The sequence below is a fragment of the Dipteris shenzhenensis genome, chromosome 24, assembly GCF_047967505.1.
Source record: "Dipteris shenzhenensis isolate YYH24624 ecotype China chromosome 24, Dip_SZ_1.0, whole genome shotgun sequence".
NCBI classification, from domain to species: domain Eukaryota; kingdom Viridiplantae; phylum Streptophyta; class Polypodiopsida; order Gleicheniales; family Dipteridaceae; genus Dipteris; species Dipteris shenzhenensis.
The window spans coordinates 33,435,488-33,449,880 of record NC_141619.1 but is presented as its reverse complement, the minus strand read 5'-3'; positions in this window follow the sequence as shown (position 1 = coordinate 33,449,880).

The window sequence follows — 14,393 nt, the reverse complement described above, 5'->3', positions numbered from 1 at the left end:
ACCAGATTCCGTGCTAGCTAAATAGCACTCATGGAATCACTATGCAATGTCGGTACACCTGTATGAATCCCCAAATCTCCCACTAGCCGATCAAGCCATATAGCCTCCTTGCAACCCTCTGTGGCCGCAACATACTCAGCCTCTGTGGTAGACAAAGCAACGCACTTCTGTGCGCGAGATCCATGACACTGCACCACCTGCAAAGACGAACACATAACCAGAAGTGGATCTCCTACTATCCACATGCCCTGCATAGTCTGAATTTGTGTACCCAAGTACCCGCATGTCTCCTTTACCAAAGCAAATGCACATCTCCTTGGTACCCTTCATGTATCTCATGATGCACTTAACTGCCTCCCAATGCCTCTTTCCTGGATTAGCCATATACCGGCTAACAACTCCCACTGCAAATGCAATGTCTGGCCTAGTAGCTATCATAGCATACATAAGACTCCCAACTACTGATGCATAAGGAACCTTGGCCATCATGGCCCTCTCCTCATCTGATTTGAGACTATCTGTATGACTCAGTTTCACATATGGAGGCAATGAAGTACTCACTGCCTTCCCCCCCTCCATATTGAAACGCTGCAATACTTTTGTAACATACTCTCTTTATGAAAGCCAAAGGAGTTTCCTACTCCGATTACGCATGATGCGCATACCAAGAATATGACCTGCAAGTCCCAAATCCTTCATATCAAAGGCCTCATGCAACTTGGCCTTTAATGCATCTAGCTCATAAGTATTCTTGCTAGCCAATAGCATATCATCCACATATAGTGCCAAGATTATCAGGCTATTATCCTTAGCCCTTTTAGTGTAGAGGCAGTGATCAATTTCACTCCTCCTAAAATCCTAGGACCGAATGAAAGCATCAAACTTCTGATACCATTCTCTAGGTGCTTGCTTAAGACCATACAGACTCTTCTTTAGCTTGCAAACTAAATGCTCTTTGCCCTTTTCTTCAAAGCCTTCTGGCTGCACCATGTAAATTTCCTCATGCAAATCCCCATGTAAGAAAGCTATCTTGACATCCATTTGCATAAGCTCCATATCCTCTACTGCCACTAGTCCAAGCATGCATCTAAGTGTGGTCATCTTCACAACCGGAGAGAATATCTCATCAAAGTCCACACCCTTCTCTTGCTTGAACCCTTTAGCGACCAAACGGGCCTTGTACCTGATTGGAGCAAGGTGTTTGAATCGCCTCTTGCTTTACAGGCACCTATTAAAGCATATCATCACGTGTGACCTTCATTTTGTAGACCCATTTACATGGCAATGCTTTCTTTCCATGTGGCAAAGAAACCAAGTCCCAAGTCTTACTCTTCATAAGTGAACTCATCTCTGATTGCATAAGCATACTCCCACTTGCGTTGATCCTCACGCATCATAGCCTCTCTGTAGCAAGAAGGCTCCCCGCAATCAGTAAGCATCACATAGTCTACCCCTAGAACAAACCTATCAGGTGGTCTAGACACTCTAGATGATCTTCTCAAGGGCATTTCAGCTTGCTGTCCCATTTGCATATCAGCCACATTTGGCTCATTATTTCCACCAATAGATGATTCATCATCTACCCTTGATTGTATACCTGTGGGAGTACTTGGTGGTACCATTTCTTGTATATTTGGTGCATGGACAGCTTGCTGTCTATCAACATATGCAGGTGGATTCACATCCTGAAAGTGATTCTCCTCATTTCCACATCCCTCATGGGTGCCTTATGCATCTTCTTCTCATTGAAGACCACATCATGGCTGCGTATGATCTTCTTTACTTCTGGATCCCAGAGACAATAGCCCATCTCTCCACTTTCACCATAACCCAGAAAGATGCATTTCCTAGACTTAGGATCTAGCTTCTTTCGAAGCTCTTTTGGCACATGTGCATATGCCTCACACCCAAATATACGCAAATGAGAGTAAGAGGGCTTCTTGCCACTCCATGCCTCTTCAAGAATACCACCATCCAAACTCTTACTAGGTGATCTATTGATCACATGTAGTGCAGTCTTCATTGCCTCAGCCCAGAAACCACCAGAAAGACTTGCATTGGAAAGCATGCATTGCAACCTTGATTGAATGGTACGGTTCATCTTTTCTGCACCTGGATTTTGCTCTGGAGTATGAGGGGATGTGAGCTCCCTCTTAATCCCACGTGTATCATAGAAATGCTGAAAGTCATGAGAGAGATACTCTCCACCATTGTCAGTCCATAGGCATTTAAGTGTTCTACCGACTGATTCTCAACCAAGGCCAGCCATTTCTAAAATACGTGGAACACATCATTCTTCCGAGCTATAGCATAAGCCCACACTTTCCTAGTTGCATCATCAATGAATGTCACATAGTATTCAGCCCCGCCTAATGACCGTGTAGGCATGGGACCACATACGTCTGAATGCACCAAATCAAGCATTTCAAACTCTTTCTTTCCCCTTCTTTTATGGGCTGATTTAGTCTGCTTCCCATAGAGACAATGCTCACAAAATTCAAAATCAAAGAAACTCAAATGCGGTACATAACCCAAACGGCATAAGAGTTTCATTCCATTCTGGCTCATGTGCCCCAACCTGCAATGCCACAAAGAACTGCTTGGCTGCTCTGTGGAGAACCATTCCCTATGGGGAGTAACATGGAATGAAGCACCAGAATCCAAAATCCAATCCTGGGAATATGCATCATCTGAAGTGGTAAGCAATTCTGCAGATAAAGTAGACATGAAGAGAACATCATTGTCACTATCATGTGTGACTGCATTGATCTCCTCGATCTTTACTTTTCCTTTGTCCTCCCTTGGACTCTCTTCCTTTTGATTTGCACCCCAATTTGCATTCTTTTTCTTATCCTTTTGCTCTCTTTTCAGCTTGTAGCAATCCTTTTTCATATGGCCCTTCTTGCCACAATGGTAACACTCAATGTTTCGTGCCGTGGATTTGCTACGAGACTTCCCTCTTTCTTGGGACTTCCCCCTGAACTGTGATCTACACCTTTGCACATTTAAGGCTGCATCCTGCTTGTTGCCATCCATAGACTTCCGTCTAATCTCCTCGGCCAACAAGCTACCCACAACATCATCAAATTTCAGTACTCCACCAAGTGCAAAGTTATTGACAGCTGTACGGAAGGTATCCCATGAGGATGGCAATGAACATAAGAGAAATATTGCCTTAGTCTCTGCATCAAAATTCATTTTCTGAGCCTGAAGCTGGCTGAAAATAATATTGAATTCATTCAAGTGAGAGGCAATGGAGACCCCTTCCTTCATCTGCAACTCAAACAACCTCTTCATGAGGTAAACTTTATTAGACGTAGTTTCCTTCTCATAAGTGGCACATAGTTTCTTCCACAAATCTTCTGTAGTCTGCTCATTTACTACTGTGAAATAAACTGACTCTGCAAGATAAAGTCTAATAGTAGACTTTCCTAATGCATCCAACTCATTCCAATCATCCTCAGACATATTTGCAGGCTTAGCTTCAATCCCTGCCAAGGGTTTAATCTGCTTCTTTTGAATAAGCACATCCCTTATTTGTTCTTTCCACAAAGAAAAGTTTGTCCCATCAAACTTTTTAATGTTGAAAAACTCCTTTTCAGACATGGAAGAGGATGCCATGATGCAAATAAAGCAAAATCCCAAATGCTAGTGCCTCAAGAGGGAATCACACCAAATACCAGGTGCACCCAAATGTGTATGCCACAATAGAGTGAAATATCACCAAAATTCAAAGCTCAAAGCATCAAAAGATGCATCTGACTCATGTGCATATACTATGCATCCATATGAGCAAATTTGGCCCAAAAGAAAATGCCAATAAGTGCCAAATGACTCAAGCATAAACACTGTCCACTGGCATATGCATCAATAATATCTCATCCAAGAGAGCATAGCACTATCAGTGCATCACCTACAATGTGTCAAAGCTGTCCCTCAGCATAAAATAGCATCCATGTGCAAAGCGTCCATAAAAAATAGCATCCCACAAGGCAATTTGGGCCTATCAGCGCATCCAATAAGGACCGCAATGCATCCACCCAAAAACCCCTACCTGTCAGTTCTTGCGCAATTTGGTGGAGGATTTTCAGAGTTAAAGATCTCTGTGTATTTGATTTCGTCTCTCTGTTATGCATTTTTCATTCTAAGGTTTTGAAACCTTAGATTTATGCCACATGGCAGTGGATAAGTGACTACCATTTCTCACTCATCGGTTGGGATTTTGGAGTTCTGGCAGAAGAGAGATATTTGCAGATTTTCTTGCTGAGCCCGATTATGCAATGGTGCCCATGTTTTGAGGCATCTCAGGTTCTATTTTCAGTAGCAGTCATTACCGTGGGACTATGATTTCTTGAGCATACATTATGCAGATCACTCTGGTTGCAGTTTGTGCAGTGTGCGCTCGTTCGTGGTATGCATTGGGTTGCAATGGATGATTTATAGGCCAAAAACGCAGGAACTGATACAGTGAGTCAGAAATCCAATGAAATGATCCCAGATTCAAGAATGAAGGTGTTTCCAAGCTCCTGAAGTGAAGTGGACACCAAAAGCAAGCAATAGTTGTCTCTACAAGTCAATATGGAGTCTCTGTCATCGAACGGAACAGGGAAAAGCTCAAAAAACGACTTTTTCTTTGAAACCACTTAACAGGCTCTCAAAACCACTTCGGAAAGCCAAAGTGACTTTTCCAAAGGTTCCGCCAAGGTCTCTGCACACTCGGATGCAAGTAAAGTCACCCACAAAGCTTCCCACAAAGCTTCTCCTTTCTCCCACAGAGCTACTGAGCTTCCAAGCATTCACGCACGCTCAACTAGATCACCCGGGCTCTGATACCAGTCGAGAGTGCTCTCAACGGAAGCAAGAACAGAAGAAGGAGAGAGAAAGACAGAGAGCCACACAAGTTTTGGTGGGTGCAGAACCACCCTAATCTTCTTTTTCATTCATTTATATATGTGTTTGAGTATTGTACATAACCGGGGTAAAGGCACAATGACCTTTAACCCCCACAACTTTTGCCAATATGTGCATTGCTAGAGTGGTAAGAATAGAGAAAGTCCCTGATGTATGTGGTCATTGTAGGACTATCCTCTAAGGATTTTAGGCTCTCATACAAACTACCCAGACCCCTTTGCTCTAAGTAAGATGTTGTTGCCTTGGAAAGAGCATAAGTCGATGGTAGGTGACCACACAAGTTCCAATGACTGGGCCAATGACTGGGCCCCGTCAATGGTTGTGTAGGCCGCTGGTGATTGGGGTGGCATTTATTCTTCTTGGTCATGCACTAAATCCTCCTCAGAGCTATCACTCTGGACCACAAATGCATGTGGTCACTGTCGCTGAGAGGAGGTAGATGGCTTCAAAATCTGGAGGGATCTTGTGGTTGAGGCGGTGGGCTCTTTTTGCGAATCCTCTTTAGTGGCGGCATTGTTGCTGAACCTGCATCCATGTGCATATGGTGTACCATTGATAATTAGATTAGTTGGCACGCAGGTCTGACAATTGTGTGTTTGTGAGAGATCTTATTTTTTCACATGCTACCTATATGTGTGAAGATGTACATATGCAAGTGAGTGCTCGTGATACAATCTAATCCTAACTAAGGAAGACTTGGGTTTCCCAAATCTTCATTTGTGTCGAGGATGGCTTGCGTATTGAAGTAGTATGCTTCAGTCAGCTCCCATTGATGGTTGTGTTGAATTGGACTCCATCCAATGTTTCTAGTAGCACAACTCTGATGGGATTCATCTTTCTGACTAGATAGGGTCCTTGACCTACATACTTGAGTTTGCCCTTGTGTACTTTGGCATTGTATAACAAGACCAAGTCTCCTTCCTTGATGTCTTCAGCTTTAAGATTTCTGTCAAACCATGCCTTTCTTCTACATTTTTCTGTTGTCATGGCATGGTAGGCGACTAGTCTTGTCTCTGTATGCTTCTCCAATTGCTAGAGTCTTTCTTTCAAGGATTCATGATCTCCCATGCATTCTTGTACTGCTATGCGTAGGCTTAGTATTACAAATTCTAGTGGGACCACAGCTTCAAGGCCATATACCAATTGAAAAGGTGTGTTCCCTGTACTGACCTTGAGTGTGGTTTGGTATGCCCATAAGGTTGCATTTAGTTTTTCTTCCCAATCATAATGTTGTGGTTCTACTACCTTGGTGAGGACAATGCATAATATTTTGTTGGTGGATTCGGCATGTCCATTCCCTTGGGGGTAGTACCCTGTACTATCCTTGAGTGTGGTTCGGTATGCCCATAAGGTTGCATTTAGTTTTTCTTCGCAATCATAATGTTGTGGTTCTACTACCTTGGTGAGGATAATGCATAGTATTTTGTTGGTGGATTCGGCATGTCCATTCCCTTAGGGGTAGTAGGGTGTGCTTTTTCTATGAATTACCATAAAGCCAGACAAGAGTTCTTGGATTAACTCATTGACAAAATGTGTGCCTCTATCCGACACAACTTCAATGGGGCATCCAAATCAGGTAATCACATTCTCGTATAAGAATCTTGCTGTGCTTCTGGCATCTTCCTTTCTGGCTGCTTTAGCTTCAGCCCATTTTGTAAAGTAATCAGTGGCCACAATGATGTAGCGTGCCTGTGTTCCCTTTATTGCTAGATGGATAGGACCCACATAGTCAATCCCCCATTTTTTAAATGGTTTTTGTGCAATAACTGTTGTTAGGGGATTGAAGTCCTTGTGTTGTGATTTAGTGGCCCATTGGCATACATCACAACCTTTGACATATTCATAGGCATCTGCCCAAAGTGTTGGCCACTAGTAGCCTGCGAGGATGACTTTTCTTGCTATGGTTTCCCCTTGGAAGTGTTCTCCTGCAATTCCTTCATGGACTTCACTAAGGATTGGCATGATCTCATGAGGCATTACACATATTCTTAATACTTAGTCCTTGCCCATCTTGTATAGTTGTCCTGCAATGAGTTGATAGGGTGCAGCTTTTAAAATTAGTTTTCTGGCATCCACTGCTTTCATTTTCGGGGGTGGTTGTCCTGCCATTAAGTAGCCAATGATATCTCCACACTAATCTAGAACAACATCTATCTGAAATAGTGTGGCGTCTAGCAAGTCATCTTCTACTCCAGTGGCTGCCTCTTCTGACTTGACACGAGACATGGGATCAGCAATGTAGTGTTGGAAACCTTTGCAGACCACTATTTTGAAGTTGAATTCTTGAAGCAAGAGGAGCCACAGTGGTTATTCTTCCTGTTGTACACAGATGGTTCACAAGATAAAGCAATGCTTGATCGGTGTTGTAGAAGACAAAATCATTTGCCAGTAGATAGTGCCAAAATTTCTTAACACTATACACCATTGTTAGGGCTTCTCTTTTTGTGGTGGTATAGTTGATCTCTACATCATTGAGTTGTCGATTGGTGGCGAAGTAGAATGGGTAGTATTTCTTATGTTCACAAGGTTGACAAAGCACACTCCCAATTGCATACTTGGATCCATCAGTATGAACATCAAAATCAATATCCCAATTGGGAGATATAAGGATGGGTGATGTGATTAGGCGCCACTTTAAAAGCTCAAATGCTTGGTCACACTCTTCTGTCCATAAGAATTTCACTAATAATTTGTAAAGTGATCTGGCTATCATGGCATACCGCAATATAAATCTTCTATAATAGTCGGCATGTCTCATAAAGACCTGTACACCTTTGCAATTTGTAGGAGGAGGCAATTCCATGATGACTTTGATTTTTTCCATGTCAGTTGCAATCCCATGTTGAGAAACGATGTCTCCCAAAACAACTCTGTAACTGGCATTTTGTTGGATTTAGGGAGATTCCATACTCCCTGCATTTGATTAGTACTGCTTCAAGACATTGGAAGTGGCTTTTTTGTTCGAGTGGATGCATAAATCATCCAAAAACACCTGTAAAACCTTATTCAGAAATGACTTGAAGCTGTGAACATGACTCGTTGGAATGTGGCCAGGGCATTACAATGGCATGACTCTATATACAAAAATACCCCATTCTATAGCAAACATTGTTTTTGATTGGTCTTTAGGAGCAATTTGCTCTTGGTTATAGCCACTGAAGCCATCCAAGAAGCTATATATTTTGGAACTTGCAATTTTTTCCAACATTGTTTCTATTAAGGGTAGGGGATAATGATCCCTAATTGTGGCGGCATTCACATTCTTTAAGTTTGCACATATTCTGAGCTTCTTGTTGCATTTAGGCACGATGATGATGGGTGAAACCCAATTAGTGTGCTCAATCTCATAGATGAATCCGGTCCCTCATAGATTGGAGTTTCTCCAATGCCATCAGATTCTTGAACTTCAGATTCTCTTAGTGGTCTTGGCATTGCTATGGGGACACTGCCACTTGTGTAATTCTTGAAGTACTCGGCACTTCTTGAAGATCAATCTCTAATGGTGTTGAACTGGCCTGACAATGTGCCATGTGTATTGGGTGTCATAGTTTCATTAACCAATTTGTTAGGCTCTTTTTTACTTTCTTTTTCTGAGGTCTCTTGATCGATCTTCATCCGCATATGTGGTTTATACTTCCGAAACTTCTTACATTGGGAACTGTGGGGTAACTTTTCCATTGGTAAGGTGTTCCCAAGTAAAGGTTCATTTGCTATGCATACTCCTTCTAGTCCCTCAAGAGACCATTCAAGAGGCGGTGGTTCTGATTTTAAGGGAGTTGTCTTTGCAAGATACAATTCGATGACCCTTGTTTGGACTCGTTCGAATTTATTGAAGTGTTCGGCCTTGGCTTTTCTATGATTTCCTCCAGCTTTCTTGCGGGATCTTTTGTTGTTATTCAACTTTAGAGGTTCAACTTTTGGGAGCTCGACTACCATTAGGGCATGCAAAATGACTAAGTTATTATCAAAGACTTGATTTTCAATTTTAGCATTCTCAACCTCAGTTTCAAGGTCCCAAGTGAAATAGGAGTCATCATTGGTATGGGTACCTTCTTCAGGTTAATTATTCCACTCGAGGTCAGCCATAAAGAATGGCACCTCTAGATCGATTGGTTCTTCATGTGTGAGTGGAGGATCTACCTGTAGCACCTTAGCATCTATCTGTGAGAAGATAGGGTCTTATGAATGGTAGTTGTCGATTGTTGCCAATGTTGTATCCAGCTATTTACATTACTTTGTGAATCGCCCGCTATGGCATGTTGTTGCAGGGGAGCTAATTTGCTTGAGATCGTTGTTGAAGATGTGTCATTCAACGCTCTTGGCACAATTGGTTTTATAGCTCCTGTCCCCACATTCACCCTTACTACACTATCACGATTTCGGATTGTCAGTCTATCAGTTCCCCAATCATGGAGGACTGATGCTTCCCGTAACCAAGGATGTCCCAGTAAGATTTGATAGGATTCTTTGGGGAGATCCAAGGTTGTGAATTAAAGGGAAAAGCGGACTCGTGCGACCTTTGTTGACACGCCATTCACTATTCGCAAGGGTTTAGCACGTGAATCATTGGCAAGGCGTGTGTTGAAATTAGCCTTTTGCATTGGTGGGAGACCCCATTCATCGTCGTAGAGCTCCTTTGATAGGACATTTAAACATGTTCCACCATCCACTATGGCTTGGACTTCATTATATGCCTTGTGGATCAAAGGCACAGTAATGTTGTGTATATCATCTCTCTCACCCATCCGCACAGGGATATCTTCGATGTCTTCCATAGGTGGAGGGGGATTTGTGAATTCAATCTAGCCTTTGAAACTCTCCCAGATATTGGGACAATTCCGTAGGAGGATTCTGATGGGAATCGACACAGGGCAACTCCGGATGCTAGAGAGTGCGGCTCCTTCAAGTTGACGTGGTGGTACATTATGTTGTGGAGTCTGTTGTTGGAAGAGGCTCAAGTACAATATCAATACTCTGTGGGGCCAAGTCATGGATTGGATCTGGTGCTTACTTCTCAACCTCAAGTTGAGCTTATTTCTCAACCTCAAATTGAGCTTGTCCCTTTTGTACCCATTGTTGAAGTGCTTGAAAATAAGCCTTCTCAATCTCTGCATTTGGGTATGGAACTTCTTTTAGTTGAGGCTCGGGAGCAAATGTGGATGAGCTTGGCAGCGCATTGCTTGGCGAAGGTAGAGGCACTTGTGCAATCTTTTTAAGAAGTCATCTTGGTTGGATTGGAATGCTGGGGTCCTTGGTGACCTCTTTCTGCTCACATGTAATTACATTCATAAATTGTGATATTATGCTTGCTGGGGCCCCAGACTTTGATGGTCCACCCCAATAATACCGATTGGGATGTCAGGCTTAACCTTTGTTTGTTGTGGGACCTTATTTTTCATGGGACAATCCATACAGGCATGTCCTATGCCACAATCTCTGTAGAGTGGTTGGAAAGTAGCAGGGCTACCACGATGAGGGCACTCTGCGATCCGGTGATTTTCTCCACAACCGTAGCACTTGACTGGCGCTCGATATGTGTTGGGACGTACTTGATTTGCATAGACTGGTATTAGACCCTCTGTGCCTTCTACATAGTACACTAGGTACTATGCTTCATACTTGAATAGTGAGTCTACTTCCTCAGCTTGCAGTTGTATTGGAACTGCCTGAGGAGCCGGATTTGGCACTCTTGGATATGGTCATGGATTCGGATTCCTGATTAATTGTGGGACTTATGTCCAAGCAGGAACATGATTTAGCCTCAGAGTTGGGGGTGCTTGTGCAAGTGTTGCGCCCACATTATTAACATGACGGTCCCTACAACACTAACACATCGCTAACCCTCCTAACACAACTACATCCAACACCCGCACTTGTAGCAGCAAAGACACCCTATGCAACTCTCACCCGATTTGCATGCAGCCATACTCCGGCCAACGCCTCCGACTCCAATGCTCACCAAATCCACATACAACTCCACTGCAACCACCGCCTCTAGCAATCCTCTACCCCGATTCCCCCCCTAAAATTCAAGAAATCCCTTTGACGACTCCACGCCACAACATGGTCGGACACTTGCACAAGCTATTGGGGCGCTTGTGCTAGTTGAACTAACTAACCTAACAAGTTCCACCTAACCTAACAACAGCTAACCTATCCTGACAACAGTTAATCTATTTGACACTGGTTAGGCTAGACTTAACCTAACCTATATCTATGTCTAACTAACAGTACTTAGTATACTAACCTGATTAGAGTTAATGCAAACTTAAGGTACTAACCTAACCTAGGTTAATTTAGGATTAGTTAGGTCTAGGATTAGTTATAATTTATTTTTATTTTTATTTTTTAAAAAAACAGGGGGGGCATCGGGTAGCAGCGTGAGAGAGGGGGGGCCGTTTCATGAATGGAGGCGGGGGGGCTGGGAGGTGTGGTAGAGGAAGGAGTAGGGAGGGTGGAGCGGAGGTAGTGTGGAGGAAGCGGGGGGAAGAGGCCGCGAGCGGAGGGCGGCCCTGAGGCACTGCGAGGCGGAGTACGTGGGCAAGGGGAGGATGCCGTTAAGCAAAAGGCGTGCCGTCGTGGGCGCTCTGTCGTTGGTGGGCGTCCTGCTGGTTGCATCGCCAATTAAGGCACTCCATCGTCGACGGGCGCTGCACGAGCAACCGCAGGCGATGCTGTGGGCTGCCTTGCACGAAGCAAGGGCTAAAGCCCTTTCTTATTAGCTAGGGGTGAAAGCCCCTTACGAGTAGACTAGGGAGAGGAGTGGACAGCTAGGGAGAGAAGGGGGGGGGGGGGGAAGAGGAGGAGAGAGAGAGAGAGAGAGAGAGAGAGAGAGAGAGAGGGGGGGGGGGGGGGAGGGAGAGAGAAAGAGAGAGAGAGAGAGAGAGAGAGGGGGTGGGGGTGGGGGGGGGGTTATAGAATGGAGGGGGGGGATAGAGGGGGGTGGGGGTTGGAGAGGGGGGGGGGGGGGTGGGAGAGGGTGGTGGTGGGCGGGGGGGGCGGGAGTTAGGGATGGAGGGGGAGGTGGAGGTGGAGGGGGGTGAGGGTGAGGGTGAGGGTGGAGGGGGAGGGGTGGAGGGGGTGAGAGAGTGGTGGAGGGGGTGGTGGAGAGGGGGTGGGCAGGTGGAGGGGGGTGGGGGATGGGGGGGTGGTGGAGAGGATGGTGGTGGGCGAGGGGGGTTGGGGGTAGAGATAGGGATGGAGGGGGGTGGGGGATAGGGGGGTGGTGGGCAAGGGGGGGAAGGGGGAGTGGGGGTAGGGGTAGGGATAGAATTGGTGGTGGAGGGGGGTCGGGGCGGAGAGGGAGGGGTGGTGGGGTGGTGGAGGGGGTGGTGGAGAGGGGATTGGGGGGTGGAGGGGGAGGGGGAGGGGGGGTGAAGGAAACTGGACGAACAGAAAACTTTGATGGAAATCCAAAGGGAGGAAAAGATGTTCACATGAACGCTCTCCAAGTCTTTCTCGATGTAACAGGATTGTTGAGGGCAAATGGACGGTGGGTGGATGGCTAGGTTATCGTTGCGAGACGGACTCGAAATAACTCACCGTGTGAGGATGGGAGTAGGATGGTGGTCGATGGAGAGGGAGGAGTGTTTGCGTAGGGCTCCGAATGGAGAAGAGGATGAAGGTAAGATGTGAAAGAAGACAAATGAGGAGATGGAGTGGGTTTTTATAGGACATGGGTATAGTTTTAGGGTTAAACCCTAAACTCTTTCCGAGTCATAACGTGTCATGGTTAGCTTGGATCGCTCTTCTATAATAGGTGAAATGATCGAAATTGCAAGCTCTACACATTTGTCCACTAACTAGCCTGATTTGTTTATCAAGTGGCTTCTTTTTAAGAAATAAAGAAAATTTTTTAAGGTAGTAACCCAAGGTTGATGCTTGGGGGTGATATGTTTGGCCAGAGTTGGAAAAAATTTTACTCTCCTTACCCTTGAGTGTTATGTTCGTGAAAGTTCGGAGTAGTTCATTTTTTACACATACCTGTGTATGTTTACTTGTTACTTGAGATGCTAGTCTCTCCAGCAACGATGCCAAATGTTGGCTCTTTCCCACAGCTTCCGTAGGAAGAGCAAGGTATTCTCTGTATATAGGGTTCCGAGGCTTTTTGTCACCTACAGATATATCAAGGTTGTCATTTGTAGTATATGTGTAGCTTAGGTCCTCGAGTCATATTCCAGTGAGAGATCTACGCTTAAGTGTGGTAAGCAAACATAATGCATGCATGTGTGAAAGGAAAGTCCATCGTCATGGTTGAGGTAATGAAGGCTTTCGCCTTCATTGAGGGTTGCAAGGTTTAGGAGGAGTTTAAGGGTTAGAAGGAGGTTCAACATTTAAAAGGAGGTTCCAAGGTTTAAAAGGAGGTTCGAGAGTTTAGAAGGGGTTCCAGAGTTTAGAAGAGGTTCAAGGGTTAGAAGGAGGATCAAGGTTCAAGATAGAGTACATGGTGGAGAGCTTGTCTCCCTTGTAGTTCATGGAGATTAAGGGTTGAGGAACTAAGGGTTTATGGGAAGCATAGGAGAGGGAGAGAAAGAAGGTGTAAGAGCATGGGGGGAAAGGAAAGAGAGAAGAGGGAGAAAGGGAAGGGAGGAGGAGGAGGAGGAGGAGAGGGGAGGACGACAAAGAGGAGGAGAGGGAGAGGATGGGTTGTATATATATCACAAATTTTCTATTATAAATTTCATACTTTTGGAGAAATCAAGAGAACCTCCTGGTAACTTAGCCTCCCTTGCTTGGTATAGAATAGGATACCAATGGTGAATTCTTTTCACGACATCATGTTGGATATATTCATGGTAGAAAATAGGACATATCATAAATTTAAGACATTTTCTTTCAAATGGACCCAAACTAAACAAGAGATAACAATGGATCTTTTTATTCAATTGTGTATGTATACTAGAGGGGAATTTCAAAAAGGATGATATAATTTTTAGGGCAAAAGGTCGGTTTAGGTCAAACCTCATTTGCTTGCACGGGTGCCAAAAAAGTCCCAAAAGAACAAGGTGGCAAGAACACTTTTTTTTAAATAATAAAAATAAACTGGCTAGCTTTTATTAATATTAAAAAGGGGCGGTCAGACCCAAACAGACCCTATACAAAAGGTGACCAATGCATGAGTCTATGACTCAAAGGCCTATGCTATATAGCAGACCAACAAGTTCAACGGAAACGAGAACAGAGATCCCGAAGCGAACTCTCAACTAAACTATCAATCTTATCGACTAGACACACCAGATCTGAAAGACAGACCTTAACACAGTTGGACAACCATTTGTCATACAATCCAATAGCCAAACTGTCCCTAAATATTAGCTGATTCCTGATCAACCAAATGCTATAGCAGATGGCACTAGGGCCAGCAGGCTTTTAGAGTAGAGGGCAATCCTGTAGAATCACCCAACAAAGACAGACTCCATTAGATCCCAAGGAGAATCTGGGCGTCAAACCAGAGGCACATACTGCTTTCTCTACACAAAGAC